The 23,119-nt window shown below is 43.2% G+C and overlaps 1 protein-coding gene across 1 annotated transcript in view; it reads right to left on the bottom strand.

Annotated features, from left to right (window-relative positions):
* PRSS38 (serine protease 38) overlaps nt 1-23,119 on the bottom strand; it is a 63,391-nt gene that overhangs the window by 1,246 nt on the left and 39,026 nt on the right. The window lies entirely within an intron of this gene.

Raw genomic sequence — 23,119 nt, 5'->3', positions numbered from 1 at the left:
AAGCTTCGAGTTTTGTGGCGCATCACCCCTGTGTCCTCCCTGTGCTGAGGGATATAGAAATTGGTCCCAGAAACTTTAAGCTTTCCTGGCCAATGTGTGAGTGGGTCCCAAGGCTCCATGCCAGCCTGACTGGAAGGAGCTGCTCCCACAGACTGAAGACCCTCTGACCAGGGTTAAAGGGGACCTGTATTTGGGGAATCTGTTTTGGAGCTGATGCACGTGGACCTTGAGGGGAAGAGATAGAAAGCAGAATGTCAGCAGTGTCTGTGGCTGCTGCTGTGTTGGTGAGGTAATTAATATCAGGAAAAGAGGCACAGAAGAATTAGCTGGTGCACATAGAATGCAGAGCAATAGAGAGTCCACAGACTTGGGGTATAGTGTTAGAAGAGGCCGCCCAGGAAAATGCAGTTAGGAAACTACTTTGAAACTCCCAAGCCAGCTAAAAATCGGTCTAAGGACTTCTGCTGTGGCCACTGAGAAGAGAAAACAGAGGAGACAAGGTCTACAAGGGCCCCACCTCCTGCCTGGAGCACTTTTCAGGTCTGAAATATAAAGAACACAGGCAGCTGGAATCTGCAAGGCAGCTGGATGCCAGAAGGAGGGTGCTTCAGAGAAAGAGAGCCCAGAGGCCCACAGGGGACTCATTTACCGTGGTTTGCTGCAGGACCCTGAGCCAGGAATGCAGAGGGTACATCTCCACAGAGGGCAGAGAGTGGCCAGGTTGGACTTCACGGTGCTCAGAGTTTAATGGGGCTGGGAAGCTGAGTTCCAATGGGCCAAGAATGAAGAGTCTCATGGGATAACAAGGACATTGAGGGAGACAGTGTTGAGGTGGGAGAAAATATCCCCATCATGCTCACAGGGACGCTGAGGCCACACAGAACTAGGCAGACAAAGGACCACAATGATGAGCCTGGCACAGACTGTCTCACATTTGACAGGGCAGAGAAGGAGAAGTACAACACAGACACGAGTGGGAAGAAGTCAGCTGTAAAGTCAATGAGTTCTTCAATGCTGGCAGTGTGCCAGCTCAGGAAACAGGAAAACAGAGGACAGAGGTTTGCACCCATGGGTAGGTTTTTCTCTGGGTCTCCAGGGGGAGCTCATGAGAAATACGGGGAACAGGACAGGGATCAGAGAGAAGGTTCCTCAGTGCAGGCATTCAGGAGACAGCCAGCTGCCACTGGGGACCCAGAAAACACAGCTTACTTCCCTTCTTGCACACAGAGCAGAACCCTTCTACCAGTGAGGGGTGGCACATCATATACTCTTGCCCCAGGGCCTGGCACAAGTACACTACTCTGGAGGAAGGACAGAAACAAGGCCCATGTCTTTGGAAATCCTCTGGGTTCAAGAACTACACCAGTAACACCAGAGTTCTGTTCTATTTGCTACCATAGGCACAGGGATTTGCTATCATGAGGACAAGAAAACAGAACAATTACAAACATTTACTCAACTAATGACACACCATTAAAATATATAAAGCAGAATCCCATAAAATTGAAGGGTAAAATAGACAGTTCTATAATAATAGTTGGAGACTTCAGTACCTCACCTTCAATAATGGAAAGAACAACGAGACATGGAAGGAGGCAAAGGACTTAAACATCACAGTAAACTGGCTAGATATAACAGACACATACTGAACACTTCACCCAGCAACAACATATACATCCTCTCAAGGGCACACGGGTCATTTTCCAGGATAGATCATATATTAGGACACAAAATAAGTCTCTATAGATTTTAAAAGATAGGACAAAAGCTTCATATCATTGGACTTGGCAGTGATTTCCTTATTATGACATCAAAGGCACAGGCAACAAAAGAAAAATAGACAAATTGGACTTCATGAGAAATTTAAAATGTATATGAAAAGACACTACTAGAGTAAAAAAGCAACCTCTCAGAATGGAAGAAAATATTTTCAAATCATATATCTGATCAGGGGTTAATATCCAGAATATATGGAGAACTCCTAAAACTCAACAACAAAACAACCAACCTGATTCAAAAGACTTTAATAGACATTTCTCCAAAGAAGAGGTATAAAGAGCCAATAAGCACATGAGAATATGCTCAACATTACTAATCATAAGGGAAAAGCAAATTAGTACTATGATGTATCACCTCACACTCATTAAAATGGCTATTATCAAAAACAGAAAACAAGGATGTGGAGAAATTGAAAGTCTTGTGCACTGTTGGTGGGAATAAAAATGGTACAGCCACTGGGGAAAACAGTATGGAGGTTCCTCAAAAAATTAAAAATAAGATTACCAATTGACCCAGCAATTCCACTTCTGGGCATATACCCCAAATATTTGAAAGCAGGGTCTTGAAGAGATATTTGCACACCATGTTCATAGAAGCATTATTAACAACAGCAAACTAAGTGTCCATGACATATTAAAATATGGCATACACATACAATGGAATATTATTTAGCCTATCAAAGGAAGAAAATTCTGACACATGCAAAACATGGAAAAAACTTGAGGACATTGTGCTAAGTGCAATTAGCCAGTTACAAAAGGACAAATACTGTATGAGTCCACTTTATGAAGTAGCTTAGTTAAAATGATAAATACAGAAAGTGTAATGGTGGTTGCCAGTAGCTGGTGAAAGGGAAAAATGAGGATTTATTGTTTAATGAGTATACAGGATAAAAAGAGTTCTAGTGATTATCATTGGCAATGGCAGTATAATGATGTGAATATATTTAATACCACTGAACTGTACACTTAAAAATTGTTAGGACAGTATATTTTATGTTACGTGCATTTTAACACAATAAATATTTTTAGTTAGATATATGGGCCAGGAGCCAAGATGGTGGCATAGGTAGATGCAGTACTCACTGCCTCCCACAACCACATAAAAGTGACAACTAAACAACAGAACAACCATCATTCAGATCTGCCTGAAATCTGGCTGAATGGATGTCCTACACTGGAGAATTAAAGAAGAAAGCACATTGAGTTTGGTAGGAGGGGAGGAAATGTAGATCAGGCTAGTCTGACACCCACATGTGACATCTTTTTTAATCAGGAGGGATATCTAAGCTGAGGAGACCTCCCATGAAGAACAAGGGGTTCCAGCCCCAAAACAGACCCCTCAGCACAGGGTTCCAGTGCTGGGAAGAGAAGTCCCGTAACTTTGGGCTATAAAAACCAGTGGGGACTGTGGTTGAGTGACATGGAGCCTGCTGGAGTCCCGAGTGTTTCTCTTAAAGGGCTGGCCCATGGACTTACAGTGGGGCCTTGACTTACGAGTTTAATTCGTTCCGTGACGGAGCTTGTAACTCAAATTACTCGTATGTCAAGTCAAAAAGTGAACGAGTGAGACACGTGATGCTGCGCTGATGTTGTGGCCTTCACTGTGATGTTCGCTGTGCCAACTAGCGGTGGGGTATCTGAAGCTGGCTCGTAACCCGAATTTTAGCTCGCAACTCAAAGCAAAAAATCGGCCGAGAGACGGCTCGTATCTCGAAAAACTTGTTAGTCGGGACACTCGTAAGTCAAGACCCCACTGTACTTGAACTTGCTCCCTCTGAGCTCCAGTGCTGAGGCAGCTGCTTGGGTGGATCCAGGGACATACAGGGAGGAACTGGATTGTCTGACATCAGAGAAAGAACTCAGGGATGGCTTTCTCTCAGACAGGGGTGTTTGCAGTGGTCATTGTTCCTATGCTGAGACCTCCCCTGTTGCAGAGCTGACTGGCAGAGGCTAAATCTGAGTCTCCATTAACCTGGCTCACACTGTTCCCTATGCCCTGGTGATTCCCTAAGACCCCACCCACACTACCCAATTTGAAGCCCCACCCAATTTGTTTGCAGCAGCTTTTCCATATGAATGGCCTGTCCTGGCTCAGGCTTCAGACTTTCCTAAAAATCTCTCAAACTAGCCGAAGCCGGTTTGGCTCAGTGGATAGAGCATCGGCCTGTGGACTGAAAGCTCCCAGGTTCAATTCCGGTCAAGGGCATGTACCTGGGTTGCAGGCACATCCCCAGTGGGGGATGTGCAGGAGGCAGCTGATCGATGTTTCTCTCTCATCGATGTTTCTAACTATCTCTCTCCCTTCCTCTCTGTAAAAAAATCAATAAAATATATTTTTAAAAAAATCTCTCAAACTAGCAGCAGCTGGAATCAGTGTGCCCCATACCCCTCAATAAGAGGCCCCAGGCCTGGCACTAGCAGCAGTTTGCCTTCTTCACAACTTGGCCTCTCCTGGGCACTTCCAAGCCCAACACATGTAGCAGCCATCTGCAGATTGCTCTGTAGCTTCTGATGGGTAGCCCCAGGCAGGGCACAGGAATTGGATGACTTTGCACCTCCAGAGGGGCCCTAGAGCCAGTATATATGGTGGACAGATTTAGCCCACTCCAGATTATAACTCTACACATCTATGAGTCACACACTCAAGGGGCAGACTCAATGAGCACCAAAGCCCCACTGAAGCAAGTCCTGCTCCATAAGGGTGTCTCCTGCACAGTACCTCTTCCACTGTAGTCACAGCTGGTCCTCACAGACAATTGGCCTGAAGGTCAGCTCTTCCTAGTGACCCAACAGCAATCAAAGCTCATCTACAATAAGACTGTGCACACAGCCCACATGGGGGTGCACCTAGAGTGCCCAGCTAAGGTGACTGGGGAGGCTGAGCCACTGGCTCCTACAGGATACCTACTACACAAGGCCACTCTATCAATTCCAGGAGACATAGAAGCTCTACATAATACATAGAAACAAACACCGAGAAGAAGCCAAAATGCAGAGGCAAAGAAACATGTCACAAATGAAAGAACAGAAAAAATCTCCAGAAATATAACTAAATGAAGTGGAAGCAAGCAAACTACTAGATACAGAGTTCAAAACAATGGTTATAAGGTTACTCATGGATCTCAATGAGAGCTTCAAGGGACTCAAAGAGAGATTCAAGAGACTTAGTGAGACTTTCAAGAACCTTAGTGAGAACATCAAAGACGTGCAAAAGGACCAGCCAGAATTAAGCATACACTAACTGAAATAAAGGATAATTTATAGGGATTCAACTGTAGAGTAGAGGATTCTGAGAATCAAATAAATAATTTGGAATATGAGGAAGCAAAAAACATCCAATCAGAAGAGCAAAAGGAATCCAAAAATATGTATATGAAGATACTGTAAGGAGCCTCTGGGACAACTTCAAGCATACCAGCATTAGCATTATGGGGGTGCCAAAAAGAGAAGAGAGAGAGCAAGATATTGAAAACCTATTTGAAGAAATAATGACAGGAAACTTCCCCTACCTAGTGAAAGAAATAGACTTACAAGTCCAGGAAGTACAGAGTCCCAAACAAGAGGAACCCAAAAGAGGCCCACACCAAGATACATCATAATTAAAATGCTAAATGTTAAAAACAAAGAGAGAATCTTAAAATCTGCAAGAGAAAAGCAGTTAGTTACCTACAAGGGAATGCCCATACGACTGTCAGTTGATTCTCAACAGAAAGATTGCAGGCGTAGAAGGGAGTGGCAAGAAATATTCAAAGTGATGAATAGGAAGGACTTACAACCAAGATTAGTCTACCTAGCAAAGCTATCATTTAGAATTGAAGGTCAGAGCTTCCCAGACAAGAATGAGTTAAAGAGTTCATCACCATCAAACCAGTATTCTATGAAATGCTGAAGGTTATTCTTTAGTACTACTACTACTACAACTACTACTACTACTAATAATAATAATGAAGGGGAGGAGGTGGAAAAGGAGGAGGAGGAGAAAAGATAATAAAATGGCAATAAATACATATCTCTCAACAATTGAATCTAAAATAAATGAACAAGAAATCTAATGAACAAAATAAACTGATGAATAAAATAGAACTAGAGGCATGAAAACATGGAACAGACTGATGAACCTCAGAGGGAAGAGGGGAGGAAGCAGGAAGAGATTAACCAAAGAACTTATATGCATATATGCATTACCTATGGACACAAGCAATAGGGTGGTGAAGAACTGGGGTTCGTTGGGAACTGGATAGAGGGGGGAAAGGGGGGAAATCTTTAATACTCCCAACAATAAAGATTAAAAAAATGATTTTTGGTCAGAAGTTCCCTCAAATGAGGAGGGAACTCCTCACTTTATTTTGTCATCTACACTAATAAAAGAGAAACATAGTAATTAGCATACGACCGCTACCCTTCCCATTGGCTAATCAGCGTATCCTTATGCAAATGAACTGTCAGCCAAGATGGCGGCTGGCAGCCATGCACTGAAGTGAGCAGGGAAGCTTGCTTCCTCCAGTGATGGCGGACTCCAACGTTCCCCACCTAACTTGCCGGCCTCTCAGCTGCAACTCTAAGCAACTATTACTATGTTGCAAATAAGAAGCTAAACAAAACCCCAGAAACCGGCATTCAGTCAGCCCGGGACTACAACATTGTATCGATGTTTTCAGCAGCAAGGCCTCAGAGCTAAAGCTGGCCCAGAATAAAAAAAAAAAAAAAAGAAAACAAGGAGGGGTTGGGAGCTGTTAGTCACCCGCCAGCCGGAAAACAGCCCTCAGCCCCTCAGCCAGCCTGGCCAGGCACCCCAGTGGGGACCCCCACCCTGATCCAGGACACCCTTCAGGGCAAACCAGCCAGCCCCCACCCGTGCACCAGGCCTCTATTCTATATAGTAGAAGGGTAATATGCCTCCTGGCACCGGGATCAGCAGAGCAGCGAGGCTCCCGGCACTGGGATCAGCGTGACAGGGGGCAGCGCCCAAACCCCCTGATTGCCCTTCGGCTCTGTGTGTGACAGGGGGCGGGGCCACAACCTCCCTATCCGCCCTGCTCTTTTCGTGACAGGGGAAGGCGCCCCAACCCCCTGATCAGCCCTGCTCTGTGCCTGATAGGGGGGAGCTCCCCAATCCCCTGATTGCCCTGTGGCTCTGTGTGTGACAGGGTGCACCGCACCAACCCCCCCCCCCCATGGGCCCTGCTCTGTGTGTGACAGGGTAGAGCCATAACCTCTTCATCGGCCCTGCCCTGAGTGTGACAGTGGCGGTGCCCCAACCCCCTGATCGGCCCTGCTCTGTGGGTAATAGAGGGCGGCGCCCCAACCCCCCTCCACGGGCCTTGCTCTGTGTGTGACAGGGTAGAGCCATAACCTCCCCATTGGCCCTGCCCTGAGTGTGACAGGGTACAGGGCCCCAACCCCTTGATCCGCCCTGCTCTGTGTGTGACAGGGCGTGGTGCCCCAACTCCCCTATTGGCCCTACTCTGTGAGTGGCAGGGGGGAGCTCCTCAACCCCCTGATCGGCCCTACTCTGTGCGTGACAGGGTACTGAGCCCCAACCCCCCTGATGGGCCCTGCTCTGTGAGTGACAGGGGGCAGTGCCCCAACCCCCTGATCGGCCCTGCTCTGTGCGTGACAGGGGGTGGCGCCACAACCCCCCTGATGGGCCCTGCTCTGTGAGTGACAGGGGGCAGCGCCCCAACCCCCTTATCGGCCCTGCTCTGTGAGTGACAGGGGGCAGCGCCCCAACCCCCTGATTGGCCCTGCTCTGTGAGTGACAGGAGGCAGTGCCCCAACCCCCTGATCGGCCCTGCTCTGTGCGTGACAGGGGGTGGCGCCGCAACCTCCCCATCGACCCTGCCTTGAGTGTGACAGGGGGCAGTGCCCCAACCCCCCAATCGGCCCTATCCTGAGCGTGACTGAGGGTGTCATTGAAACCTCCTGATACGCCCTGCTCTGTGCATGACGGGGCGGTGCCCCAACTCCCCAATAGGCCCTGCTCTGAGCCTGACCAGGGGCTGCACCTAGGGATTGGGCCTGCCCTCTGCCACCCAGGAGCAGGCCTAAGCCAGCAGGTCATTATCTCCCGAGGGGTCCCAGACTGCGAGAGGGCACAGGCCGGGCTGGGGGACACCCCTCCCCCCCCCCCAGTGCACAAATTTTTGTGCACCGGGCCTCTAGTATTATTATAAACAAACATAAAAGAGAACTATGCATGAACTATTGAAGAATGTTTCTGAACCAAGAATTAGGATGAATCCAACTCTGTGCTCCTAAGGGCCAAAGAAAGAGACAGAAAGCAGACATGTGAAATGATGTTGATGTCTGAGCATGGATAGAGGGTGGGATCAATTCGGGGAAGGGATGCTGGGGTAAGCACCCCTTGGAGGGTGGGTATGTTACAGGTCTACAGAGATGGTGGATGTGTATCTCCCCACCACTACATCTCTCTGCAGACACTGGGGTGCACATCATTGTAAGATCAAATTGGGGGAGGAGTGTCATGGCTGGGAGGTAAGTAGTCATGATTTTAGAGTGAGCTGAATTTGGGCTTTGGGTCAATCATTTTTCAGATGTGGTTAAAAATGAGACTATTGAAAACTATGTTCAAGGATTATTAAAGGTTTAAGCAACAGTAATGCCAATATAATGTGCAGAAGTAAAATACAGATGATAACATAAGGAATTGAAGAGGGAAGGGAGTTCTATTATGTAAAGTGTTTACATCTGTTAAATAGTAAACTACAAAGTAAGGGGATATGAGCTGCATTCATGGATCCAGTTTTCTATCCTTTCCTGTGTCTACTAGTGTGCTCTTTGCCTGGTGTCTCTGCAGTCACTCCCATTGGTAGGTATGATGCATTTCCCAGTTCTCAGATCTGAATTTTGCCACATGACATGCTTTGTTAGTGGGTTTTTGGCACACTTGTTACAAACCGACACTTGAAAAAGTGCTGTGTTTTTCCACCAGCAAGCCTGCTGGACCAGCAATTTTCAACCTTTTTCATCTCAAGGCACACATAAACTAATTATTAAATTTCTGCAGCACAACAAATATATTTTTTGCCCATTTGACCAAAGTAACAGGTATAATTTTGATTCATGCACACCTGATGGCTCCTGTTGTGTTGGCTGTTGGCATTTTTTTTAAATCTGACAATCTAAAAGGAAAAAGAGGTCAGTGCCCCTGACTGAAGTCAGTGTCCAGTACTGTATGTTTGTTTTTGTGTGTTTCTTTAATCTCTTAAAAAAATTTTTTTAATTGAGTTCAGAGAGGAAGGAAGAGGGAGAGAGAGAGAGAAACATTAATGGTGAGAATCATTGATCAGCTGCCTCCTGCACGCCCCCTACTGGGGATTAGGCCCGCAACCTGGGCATGTTCCCTTGACTGGAATTGGACCTGGGACCCTTCAGTTCGCAGGCCGACGCTCTATCCACTGAGCCAAACCAGCTAGGGCTCCAGTACTGTATGTTTAAAAAATGTTTGCTGCCTGGCTGATGTGACTCAGTGGTTGAACATCGATCTATGAACCAGGAAGTCAAGTTTCAATTTCAGGTCAGTGCACATGCCCAGGTTGTGGGCTCAATCCCCAGTAGGGGTTATGCAGGAGGCAGTTGATCAATGATTCTCTCTCATTGTTGATGTGTCTATTTCTATCTCCCTCTCCTTACCTCTCTGAAATCAATAAAATATATTTTAAAAAATTTATGATGAAAGGTCCCTGGATCAAAGTCCCATGCTCCAGCTAGTCTATCACAGGCACCCACAGCCAGGTGAGCTAAATGAATGCCTACCACTATGCATAACAGGCTTTTACAGTTCATTGTAATGCAGTGTTATTGTGGCAATACTAGTATATAAATACCAAAAAATTGGTACCTAGAAATTGGAGGTTGCCATAAAAATAAAAAAAATGTGGCACTGGTTTTGGGACCTAGTAGATGGAAAAAGGTTCCTACAGTATAATCTAGAACAGTGATGGTGAACCTTTTGAGCTCGGAGTGTCAGCATTTTGAAAAACCCTAACTTAACTCTGGTGCCGTGTCACATATAGAAATTTTTTGATATTTGCAACCATAGTAAAACAAAGACTTATATTTTTGATATCTATTTTATATATTTAAATGACATTTAACAAAGAAAAATCAACTGAAAAAATGAGTTCGCGTGTCACCTCTGACATGCGTGTCATAGGTTCGCCATCACTGATCTAGAAAAATGAAAAGAAAATGGATCAGAAAGGTTGGGAAAATGGTGGCCTGTGTTCTGAAGTGGCAAAACTGTTGCCGAGGGTAATTTGGAAGATAGAAAATGTACTTAATGAACTTAAGAAACTTGGCAAGATGACTTCCAGGCAGAATTATGAGTCAAGAGGCTGCTTCTGACCCAACAGTATGGCTCAGTGGTGGAGTGTCAACCCATGAACCAAGAGGTTGCTGGTTGATTCCCAGTCAGGGCACATTCCCCGGGTTGTAGGATCAATCTCCATTAGGTGGCATGCAGAAGGAAGCCGATTGATGTTTCTATCTCTTTATCCCTCTTCCTTTCTCTCTAAAATCAATAAAAACATTTTTTTTATAAAGAGGTTGCTTCTAGCTGAGTATAAGTTACTACAGAAAAAGATGAACTCAGAATAGAACACACCAATTCTCAGGCAGAGACTAGAAGGTATATGATAAAGAAGGGGGCAACAAACTTCCTGGAAGTGACCATAAGTGAATGTTTGAGGCTTTGGAGGCCAAACCAGATCTGTAACAAGTACTCACTCTGCCACTAGAGCAGGAGAGCAGCCATAGACAATACTCACGTGAATGAGTGTGTGTGTGTGTTCAAATAAAAATATATTTATGGACATGGAACTTTGAAGTTTATAAAATTTTCATGTTCCATAAAATATTCTTCTTCTTTTGGTTTTATATCAACTATTTAAAAATGTAAAAACCATCCCAAGATTGCCAGCAACACAGGAAGCAGTGGGTGGGATTTTACCGGTGGGCTGAGTCCTCTGGATTGGAAATGAACCTGCTTTGCTCTCAATCCAGGGCTTGGCTGTCCACTCCTTTGTTGAAATCTTGAAAGAATTAAGATTGTGCCCAGGTGTTCCCTGCTGAATAAGCAGGACTCTAGAAATCCTAAGGCGCCCTAATGTGCCCAGAGAGGGGGCATGCAGGAGGCATGGAAAGCAGTGAATCATCTGAAATCCTGGCAGGCATATTATAGAGACTGGGGAGTTCATTCTAAAATTCATATGAAAATGCAAAGGATCCCAAGTGCTGTGATGATCCTGAGGCAGAGAAACAGCTGTAGAGGACATGTATCAGCAAACTCATTATGCAGTTACTAGAGGCCTGGTGCACGAAATTCATACACTCAGGGGTGGGGGGGGGGGTTCCTCAGCCTGACTTGCACCCTCTCGCAGTCCAGGAGCCTTTGGGGGATGTCCAACTGACAGCTTAGGCCCACACTCCAAGGGGAGCTGGCCTAAGCCAGCAGTCGGACATCCTTAGCCCTGCAGCAGAGGCGAGAGAGGCTCCCGCCACCACCGTTGCACTCGCCAGCTGTGAGCCCTGGCTTGAGGTGAGCTGTGAGCTTCTGGCTGAGTGGCACTCCCCCTGTGGGAGCACACTGACCACCAGGGGGCAGCTCCTGCATTGAGCATCTTCCCTGCTGGTGGTCAGTGCACATCATAGCGACCAGTCATCCCACTGTTTGGTCGATTTGCATATTAGCCTTTCATAATATGAGATGATACTGCAGCACTGCTGCACAGTAGAGACTCCAGTGGCAGAACAGGAAACCCAGAAGTAAACCCACACACATATCATCACACAATGTTTGACAAAGGTGCTAATATAATTCAGTGGGGAAAGGAGGTCTTACAAATGGTGCTGGAACAAGTGGGTGTCAATATGGGGGAAAAAAGTGATCCTTAATCTTTTTTCTCACATCACATGCAAAAAATTAATTTTTATAGATCCTATAAATAAGTGTAAAAATTTAATTCATAATGCTTCTAGAATAAATGAAGACAATTATCTTCATGACCTTACAAGAGGTTAAGTGTCATAAACATGATACAAAAAGGTCCTATGTTTAAAAGGAAAATGATAAATTAGACTTTGTCAAAATTAAAAACCTTTTCCAATGAAAAGAAATATTAAGAAATTTAAAAAGCGCTCTCGAAAAAAATGGCGGAGGCTTAGACGGACATGTTGGTGCTTTGTCCCGGAGCAGATAAGGGCGAGCAGCTGAAACGGGTAACAATCAGCCCAATCAAGCTAAGGAGGCTCAGCTGAGAGACAGTTTGCAGCCAGGAAAGACAGAGAACTCCTAAAAAATGGGGATGGTTAGAGATTGAGGCTGAAACCTCCCCCTGGGTGCCAGCGCAGCGGCAAGATCGCACCATCTTGTGTAGCTGTTATCCGCATCCAGAGATCGGCTACTAACCCGGAGGCAATGACTCTAAAGCAGCGCGACTGCAAGAGCCCAGAGGAGACCTGCATCCCTCCACGGAAAGGTTAGACTTACCCCAAAGGTGCGGTTTGCAATTCAGGTTGGAGCGACGAACGCACGCGCGGGCGGGAAATCTGCACCCCCCAAAATCCACGCCCATAGAGGCCAGCGTGACCTGCAAGTGGGGAGGGCTCCCGCAGGGCTGCTGGCAGAAGGTAACACTATAAATAAGCCCATAGTTGGACTGGATGCAAAAGGGCTGCCTCAGAGTTTCCCTGATAGCCAGCTACTTGGTGCCAGGGGCTTGAGCACGCGCAGAGACTCCCCACAGTTCTGGAGGGTGGAACCCTGCGAGTTCGCACAGCTTCCCAGGCTCTTGTTTACACACTTCCTCTTACTTCTGTGAGTTGGATTGTTGACCCCAGTGCATGTGATTGCCTAGTTGGGGTCACTAGCAGAGCTTGTAAGGGAAGATTGTTTTCGGGGAGCCTGGGAAACAGAGCTGGGAGTGGCGCCTGGGGAACCAGCTCTGGGCAGAGCTGGTTCAGGTACAATAGAGAGCTCCTGGCCAGAGAGAACTTATAGCCTCGGAGGTCAATCCAGACACACTGCCACCCAGAGGCAGAGCCACGAACTGACTCTTCTGTAAATACAGATAAGGCAATAAGGGGATTTTACAGCCGGCCTTAAAATCAGGACTGTGGCTTTCAACACGGAGGAACAGTGTATCAGGGAAATTCAACATTCTCCTGAATTCCCGGCGTGCCAATAAGAAGAGTAGAAGATCTGAAGCACCTGCATTACTGCACATTTTTATTTTTATTTTTTTAAATTACTTTTTCACCTTTTAACTAAGAAAACATTTTTTTTTCTTTTTTCTTTTTTCTTTTTCTCCATCACCTGATTTTGCCCTTTCAGCTACTACATTTTTATTTTTAACTAGTATTATTACCGCTACCATTTTACCATTTTTTAAAGTGTCATTTTATTTTGTCTTTATTTTATTTTGGGACTAATGTTCTCCATTCTATTTTCATCGTTCCTTTAGCAACATTTTTCTCTACCTCAATTTGCCTCTGTGCTAAACAATCTTCCCCACTTTTTCCCTTTTGCTGTCCTGTTTCTCTTACCCTACTCCAGTTTTAGATTTTCCCTATTCTTTTTACCCCCTGTCAAAATTTCACCCTACTTATATATCCTATGTCCAATCCCCTGCTCTAAATCCTTATACACCTTTCCCTTATCTTCCTTCACTATCCAATTTTTTATTTTTTATTTATTTTTTATTTCTATTTTTTTTCTTCTTTTCTCTCGCTATTGTTTTATTGTTGTTTGCTTGATTGACGAGTATATTGGGTTTTTTTTTTTTTAGGATTGTTTGTGAGGTTAGACTGCTTATTCTTTTTATTTTCCTGCTCCTCCCCCTCCCCCCCCCCCCTCCCGGTTATTTCTGTGCTTCTGTTTTCCCTTGTGTCGCTTGATATTATTGGTTGTTTGTAGTTTGTATTCATCTCTAGGAATCTGTTGCTGTAATTTGTTGGTATTAGTGGCAGATCTATAGGAGTTTTCTCCTCATATAAATAGTCTCTTCCCCTTTTATACTTCATTCTCTTTTCTCTCTTACTTTTTTTTTCTTTTTTCTTTTTTTTCTCCTCTTTTTTCCCATCCCTTTTTCCAATTTCATTTTTGCACTCCTTTTTTTCTTTCTTTCTTTTTTCTCTTCTACCTTTTTCTCTTCTTTCCCCCTTATTTCCCAACTCTCTTAGCTCGGGTGGCCACCTTTATTTGGGGTTAGTAATATCGTAAATACAATAGTGTTCAGTGTCTGGTACATTGTGCCTTGTTGTGTTGTATTTTGTGCCTTTAAATCAACGCAGCAGATTCAAGCAACAGCGGCCTCCTGATCACCACACGCTCTGCCTCGGGAACAGTTGCTGTGTGTGAAGCCTACCTCCAGCAGCCAGAAAAGCCACCACAGCTGTGAACAGCACCCACCAGAGGCTCTGCTATCAAGAGAGGAGCCACTGCTACCACAACCGCCCAAGGAGCAACCACAGCCCAAGGAGCCACTGCCACCCAGGGAGCAGCCACTGCCACCCAGGGTCCAGCCACTGAACGACTCAACAACTAGTCATGTCAGTGAGATCAAACATGGGTAGACAAAGAAACCCCCAAAGGAAAGAAAAGGAGGACTCGCCAGAAAAGCAGCTAAGTGAGACAGAGATATGCAACATGACGGAAAAAGAATTCAGAATAAGGTTCCTAGAGTACAAGCACCGGATGTTCAAGAAGCAAGAAGAAACAGATGAAAAACTCAACTACTTATGTAAGAAGCTAGAAGAAACAGATGAAAAAATCAACAACTTAAGTAAGTCCCAAGAAGAAATGAAGAGCGACATAGCTGCAATAAAAAACACCATTGAAAGTATCAACAGTAGACTGGGAGAAGCGGAGGACTGAATTGGTGAGTTAGAAGACAAGGAAGCAAAACACACTCAAACTGTACTGCAAATGGAGAAAAAAATTAAAAGACAGGAGGAGAGCCTAAGGGAGCTTTGGGACAACATGAAACGAAACAACATACGAATAATAGGGGTGCCAGAACAACAGAAAGATGAACATGGATTAGAAAACCTATTCGAAGAAATAATATCAGAAAACTTCCCTGAGGTGGGGAAGAAAAAAGTCACACAAGCCCAGAGAGTCCCAAACAAGGTGAACCCGAAAAGACCCACACCAAGACACATCATAATTACCATGGCAAATGTTCAGGATAAAGAGAGAATCTTACAGGCTGCAAGAGAGAGACGGAAAGTAACATACAAGGGATCTCCCATTAGATTATCAAATGATTTCTCAACAGAAACACATCAGGCCAGAAAAGAATGGACGGAAATCTACAAAGTGATGCAAAGCAAAGGACTGAATCCAAGAATACTCTATCCAGCAAGGCTATCATTCAAAATTGAAGGGGAAATAAGAAGCTTCACAGACAAAAAAGGGCTAAGGGAGTTTATCACCACCAAGCCAGCTATGCAAGAAATGCTAAAGGGACTGGTGTAAAAAGAAGAAATATCAAGCTCAGAAAGAAAACAGCCACACACACACACACAAAAAGAAATGGCTACAAACAAGTACCTTTCAATAATAACTTTAAATGTAAATGGACTAAATGCTCCAACCAAAAGACATCGAGTGGCTGAATGGATAAAAAAACATGACCCATATATCTGCTGTCTACAAGAGACCCACCTCATTAGAAGGGACTCACACAGACTGAAAGTGAAGGGATGGAAAAATATCTTTCACGCAAATGGAAAGGAAAAGAAAGCTGGGGTAGCAATACTTATATAGGACAAAATAGACCTCAAAGTGAAGGCCATAACCAGAGATAAGGAAGGCCACTTCATAATACTAAAGGGATCAATACAACAAGAAGATATAACCCTGGTAAACATATATGCACCCAATGCAGGAGCACCCACATACATAAGAAAACTTCTGGAAGATATCAGGGGAGAGATCAACAACAATACAATCATAGTAGGGGACTTTAATACACCACTGACATCACTGGATAAATCCGCTAGACAAAAACTCAGCAAAGAAACAGCAATCCTAAATGACTCACTAGATCAGATGGACTTAATTGACATCTTCAGAACACTTCACCCCACAGCTGCGGAATATACATTCCTCTCAGGTGCTCATGGGACATATTCAAAAATAGACCACATATTGGGTCACAAGCAAAGTCTCCACAAATTCAAGAAGATTGAAATCATAAAAAGCTTCTTCGCAGACCACGATGGCATAATGTTAGAAATAAACTACAATAAAAACAACCCAAAATACTCAAACACTTGGAAGCTGAATAGCATGTTATTAAATATTGATTGGGTTACCGATGACATCAAAGAAGAAATTAAAAACATCCTGGACACTAATGACAATGAAAACACAACAATCCAAAACCTCTGGGACACAATGAAAGCAGTCCCGAGAGGAAAGTTTATAGCTCTACAGGCCTATCTCAAAAAACAAGAAAAAATGGTAGTCAATCATCTAACTCTACAACTCAAAGAATTAGAAAGAGAGCAACAAGAAAACCCCAGAGTGAGCAGAAGGAAGGAGATAATAAAGATTAGAGCAGAAATCAATGAAATAGAGACCAAAAAAACAATACAGAAAATCAATGAAACCAAGAGCTGGTTCTTTGAAAGGATAAACAAGATTGACAAACCCCTAGCCAGGCTCACCAAGAAGCAAAGAGAGAGGTCCCAAATAAACCAAATCAGAAACGATAGAGGCGAAATAACAACAGACCCCACAGAAATACAAATGATTGTTAAACAATACTACGGGCAACTCTACTCCAACAAACTAGACAACCTGGAGGAAATGGACAAATTCCTAGAAAATTACAACATTCCAAAACTCAATCAGGAAGAATCTAAAAATCTCAATAGGCCAATAACTATGGAAGAAATTGAAGCAGTTATCAAAAAGCTTCCAGCAAACAAAAGCCCAGGACCAGACGGCTTCTCAGGGGAGTTTTACCAAACTTTCAAGGAAGAACTAAAACCTATCCTCCTCAGATTACTACAAAAAGTTCAAGAGGAAGGAAAACTTCCAAACACATTCTATGAATCTAGCATCACCCTAATTCCAAAACCAGGTAAAGACAACACAATGAAAGAGAATTATAGGCAATATCCCTCATGAACATAGATGCCAAAATCCTCAACAAAATCTTAGCAAATCGGATCCAGCAGTACATCAGAAGGATCATACACCATGACCAAGTAGGATTTATCCCAGAGATGCAAGGATGGTACAACATCCGTAAATCAATAAACGTGATACATCACATAAACAAATTGAAAGAAAAAAACCACATGGTCATATCAATTGATGCAGAAAAAGCATTCGACAAAATCCAACACCCATTTTTGATAAAAACTCTCAGAAAGGTGGGAATAGAAGGATCATACCTCAACATAATAAAAGCCATATATGACAGGCCCACAGCCAACATCATACTCAATGGACAAAAACTAACACCATTTCCCCTAAGAACAGGAACAAGACAGGGATGCCCACTCTCACCACTCCTGTTCAACATAGTACTGGAAGTATTAGCCATTGCAATTAGGCAAGAAGAAGAAATAAAAGGCATCCAAATTGGAAAAGAGGAAGTAAAACTGTCCTTATTTGCAGATGGCATGATATTATACATACAAAACCCTAGAGACTCCATCACAAAGCTACTAGACTTAATACATGAATTTGGCAATGTAGCAGGATACAAAATTAACCCCAAGAAATCTGAGGCATTTCTATACACCAATAGTGAACTTTCAGAAAGGGAGATCAGAAAAACAATCCCATTTACCATCACACCAAAAAAAATTAAGATACCTAGGAATAAACTTAACTAAAGAGGTTAAAGACCTCTACTCAGAAAACTACAGGACGTTGAAAAAAGAGATAGAGGAAGACATAAACAGATGGAAGAACATACCATGTTCTTGGATTGGTAGAATCAACATCATTAAAATGTCCATACTACCCAAAGCAATCTATACCTTCAACGCACTTCCCATTAAAATACCAATGGCCTTCTTCAAAGATCTAGAACGAACTCTCCAAAAATTCATCTGGAATAAAAAAGGACCCCGAATAGCTGCAGCGATCCTGAGAAAGATCAAAGTAGGTGGGATCTCAATGCCAGATATCAAGCTGTATTACAAAGCCACTGTTCTCAAAACTGCCTGGTACTGGCACAAGAACAGACATATAGATCAGTGGAATAGAATAGAGAGTCCAGAAATTAGCCAGAACCAATATGCTCAATTAATTTTTGACAAAGGAGGCATGAACATGCAATGGAGCCAAGATAGTCTCTTCAATAAATGGTGTTGGGAAAATTGGACAGATATATGCAAGAAAATGAAACTAGACCACCAACTTACACCATACACAAGAATAAACTCAAAATGGATAAAGGACTTAAATGTACAACAGGAAACCATAAAAATTCTAGAAGAATACAAAGGCAACAAAATCTCAGACATATGCCAAAACAATTTCTTCACTGATACAGCTCCTAGGGCAGTTGAAACTAAAGAGAAACTGAACAAATGGGACTACATCAAAATAAAAAGCTTCTGCACAGCAAAAGAAACCATCAACAAAACAACAAGAAAACCCACCTCGTGGGAAAACATATTTGCCAACGTCATATCTGATAAGGGCTTAATCTCCAAAATTTATAGGGAACTCATACAACTTAACAAAAAGAAGATAAACAATCCAATCAAAAAATGGGCAAAGGATCTAAATAGACACCTTTCAAAAGAGGACATTCAGAAAGCCAAGAGACATATGAAAACATGCTCAAAGTCACTAATCATCCGAGAGATGCAAATCAAAACAACAATGAGGTACCATCTCACACCTGTCAGAATGGCCATCATCAACAAATCAACAAACGACAAGTGCTGGAGAGGATGTGGAGAAAAAGGAACACTTGTGCACTGCTGGTGGGAATGCAGACTGGTGCAGCCACTATGGAAGGCAGTATGGAGGTTCCTCAAAAAATTGGAAATGGAACTCCCATTTGACCCTGTGATCCCACTTCTAGGAATATATCCCAAGAAACCAGAAACACCAATCAGAAAGGATATATGCACCCCTATGTTCATAGCAGCACAATTCACCATAGCTAAGATCTGGAAACAGCCTAAGTACCCATCAGTAGATGAATGGATTAGAAAACTGTGGTACATCTACACGATGGAATACTATGCTGCAGTTAAAAAGAAGGAACTCTTACCATTTGCAACAGCATGGATGGAACTGGAGAGCATTATGCTAAGTGAAACAAGCCAGTCAATGAAGGAAAAATACCACATGATCTCACTCTTTCATGGATAATTAAGACCATTACAAACTTTTGAACAATAATAGATACAGAGGCAGAGCTGCCTCAAACTGATTGTCGGACTGCAGTGGGAAGACCAGGGAGGGTTGGGGGACTGGAGGGAGGGGAGTAAGAGATCAACCGAAGGACTTGTATGCATCCATATAACCATAACTAATGGACATAAGACACTGGGGGGTAAGGGAGGGCAGGGGCTTGTTAAGGGCAGGGGGGGAAAAAGACACTTATGTAATACCCTTTGTAATACTTTTAGCGAAAAATAAAAATTTAAAAAAAAAAGAAATTTAAAAAGCAAGCCATAGTACAGCAGAGGATTTTGCATAGCTATCAAATTACACATATCCAGAATATATAAAGAATTCCAACAAATCATAAAACCTCAAGAAGCTATCACTACACAATGATCAGCATAGCTAAAGTGAAAAAGACTAACACTGCCAATTTGGTCAAGGATGTAGAGCAACTAGTGGCCTCATACATTGTTTACACTGACAATGGGAATGTAAAATACACAGCCAGTTTAGAATGCTGTTGAAATTTTTCTAATAAGTTAAATTTATCCTCACCTTATAACCAACATATTCTACTTCCAAGTATAGCTCCAAGATAAACAAGTGTGTGAATTCACTGAAAGACTAGTACCATAATAATTGTTTTAGATTTGTTCATATGACCTAAACACTGGAGACAACCCAGATATTCATCTCCAGGAATATGAAGAGAAAATATTTTACTATGTTCATAAAATGGAAAACTATGTGACAGAAAAACAAGATAAACTACCATATGAACAACATGACATGAACAAAAAAACTGTAGGTGGAGGGAAAGAAGGCACACACAAAGGAATACACACTGTATAATTTTATAAATATGAAGTTTAAGATAAGGCATATTTAAGAATCCTTTGCCAAATCCAAAGATTTACCACTATGTTTTCTTCTAAGAGTTTTATGGTTTTAACTCATATTTAGGTTGCACATCCATTGAAAATTTTGTATATGGTGTGAGGTAAGGATTAACTTCATTCTTGTACATGTGGATATACAGTTGTCTTACCACCATTTGTTAAACAAGTTATTCTTTCCCCATTGAATTAACTTGGAGCCCTCATCAAAATTTAGTTGGCCATAGATGTATAGGTTTATTTCTGGACTTCCATTCTATTCCATTGGTCTATATGTCTGTCCTCATGATAGTACCATATTCTTTTCATTATTGTAGCTTTGTAGTAAAATTTGAAATCAGGAAGTGTAAGAACTCCAATTTTGCTCTACTTTTTCAAGACTGTTTTGGCTATTCAGGGCCCCTTCTGAGTCCATAAGATTTTGAGATCAGCTTTTCCATTTCTGCACAATTTTGAAATTCTGATAGAGATTGCATTACATATCACTTAATGCAATCTCAATAACTTTAGGTAGTGTTGACATCTTAAAAACATTAAGTCTTCAAAATCCAGGAATATGAGCTGTCTATACATTTATTTAGGTCTTTTAAAATTCTTTTCTGCAATGTTTTGTAGTTTTTAGTATACAAGCCATTCACCTCCTTGGCTAAACTTATTCATAAGTAATTTTTCTTTTGGATGATATGATATTGTGTTATTAATTTACTTTTTCAATTGCCCATTAAGGTGTATAAAAACACAACTGATATTTGTGTAATCTTATACCCTCTAACTTTGCTGAATTTATTATTGTCTGTAGTTGTTTTGATGATTAATTGGGATTTTCTACTTATAGGATTCTGTCATCAGTGAAGAGAGATAGTTCTTCTTATCAATTTGGAAGCCTTTTATTTATTTTTATTGCCTAATTTATCTGTCTAGAGTCTGGTATGATATGGAATACAAATGGAACCACTCAACTTCTGGTCAAGATGGTAGAGTAGGTAAACACTGTGATCACTCCCTCCCATGACCACAATCAAAATGGCAACTAAATTATAAAACAACCACCCTTGAGAATCACCTGAGGACTAACTGAACAGAACTTTTATAACTAAGGATATAAACAAAAAGCCATGCTTAGACTGGTAGGAGGGGTGGATCTGTAAAACAGGCTGGTCCCATACCCACCTGTGGCAGTTAAGAATCAGGAAGGATATATTGGCTGCAGGGTCCCCACTTAGGAGCAAGGGGTCCCAGCCCAAAGTACCAGTGCCAGGAAAATGAGTTCCCACAACATCTGCCTGTGAAAATCAGCAGGGATTCTGTCCAGGTGAGACGGGGTCTCCTAGAAATCCAGGCATCCTCTTAAAGGGCCTGTATACAGATTCACTTACTCACAAACACTCACCCTAAGCTCCAGCAAAGGGACAGCAGGTCAAAAGATACGAAGGAAATATGAGAAGGAAATGAATTGTGTGGCTTCAGGGTGAGGGCTGGAGAAGTTGCTATTGGTTCTGTGAAGAGCCCTTCTGACACACAGCCTGAAGGTGCAAACAGGCACCAAATCTGAATCTGCATTAACTTAGAGAACACTGCTCCCCTTGCCCTGGTCCTTGAGATCTCACCTAACCCAACTCATGCACTATCCAAACCTTTTTCAGCAGCTGCTCCTCAAAGGCAGTTGACTGTGGCCCAGGCTGCAGGCATTTCTAAAAATTCTCAAAGGTACATAAGCAACAGAAATTAAAAGTGTTTTCCTTAAGATGGGGAACAAGACAGAGGAGGTGCTCTTTCACAACGCTTATTCACCACAGTACCAGAAGTCCTAGCCACCACAATCAGACAAGATATAAAAGGCATTCAAATTGGAACAGAAAAAAGTAAAACTGGATGACATGATACTGTTACATAGAGAACCCTAATGATTCCACAAAACAATCTACTAGAACTGATAAATGAATTCAGTAAAGTAGCAGGATACAATATAAATATCCAGAAATAATTTGCATTTTTATACACCAATAATGAACTATTAGAAAGGGAAACTAAGGAAACAATCCCAGAGGGGGGTTCCAAAATGGCTGCAGAGTAGCTGGAAGTTTCCACTGATTGCTCCCAACACCGGACTGGACTTGAGCTAAACTGCAGAGCATTCCGCTTAAAAAAAACAGTGAAGTGTAGCTGATCCGAAATATTGTGAGCAGGCCCCAGTGATGGGAGTCAGCGGGTTTTAAAGGACTTTTGCCAGGCTTTCTGGGAGGAGAATTCTCTGTGCAGGTCCGGAGGGGAGAGATAATGGAATGTGGTCTCAGCAAGTAAAGTGTGGTTTCAGCAAAAGGGAATGTCCATAGTGAAATGGCCTGAAAAGTCATTTCCTGGGGGAAGGGTATCGATTCAATTGCTCAATCAAACCTAACAAGGAAGAGATATGAAAGAGTGAGCCAACTAATGCACCTGTGCAGCTAGGAAGCCAGAGGGAAAAGTGCAGCCGCAGAGCCCCTGCCCACTGGGTGCATGGGGACCCAGGTCCTTGCGGGGATCCCAATCCAGAACAACAAAAAGGGAAGGAAAGCCCCTGTAGTATTAGTGGGCACCTGTAGGAATTCTGTCCACCTGGGAGGGAGACTCAGAGTGCACTATTCCAGGCAAAGAGCAATTTCTTTGTTACAACACAGCCTGGGAAGTTCACTACAATCTGTGTCACTGGGAGGGGCCATACAAACAAAACTCAGGGCTGGCGGATGGCTCTGATCCATCAGTGAATCTGAGGAGCCCTTTATTTTCTGGAAGAACTTTGGGCAGAGAGCTGGACAGGGGCTCCACAGTGTGGCTTGGGAAAGAGGATCCATCTTGCCCACCTCACGTGCATGGGCAGCACCCCTCCCACCACACGTAGAATGGCTGGGTCTGCCAGGTGTCCTACTGCGACCCGAGGCAAAGGGAAATGGCTCTGGGTTGGAAATCTTTGTGCATACAGCTAGATCTGACAGTAAGGAGGACTTGGGCTTTTGGCCTGGTGGGAGACTGAGTGGATGCCCTGCCCAGTGGGGGCTGGATGCAATGAAAGA

The sequence above is a fragment of the Myotis yumanensis genome, unplaced genomic scaffold, assembly GCF_028538775.1.
Source record: "Myotis yumanensis isolate MYYU_CA2020_CCGP unplaced genomic scaffold, mMyoYum1.0.hap1 SCAF_5, whole genome shotgun sequence".
Classification (NCBI taxonomy): Eukaryota; Metazoa; Chordata; class Mammalia; order Chiroptera; family Vespertilionidae; genus Myotis; species Myotis yumanensis.
Note: the sequence above shows the minus strand (reverse complement) of the source record. Positions and strands in the feature narration are given on the sequence as shown.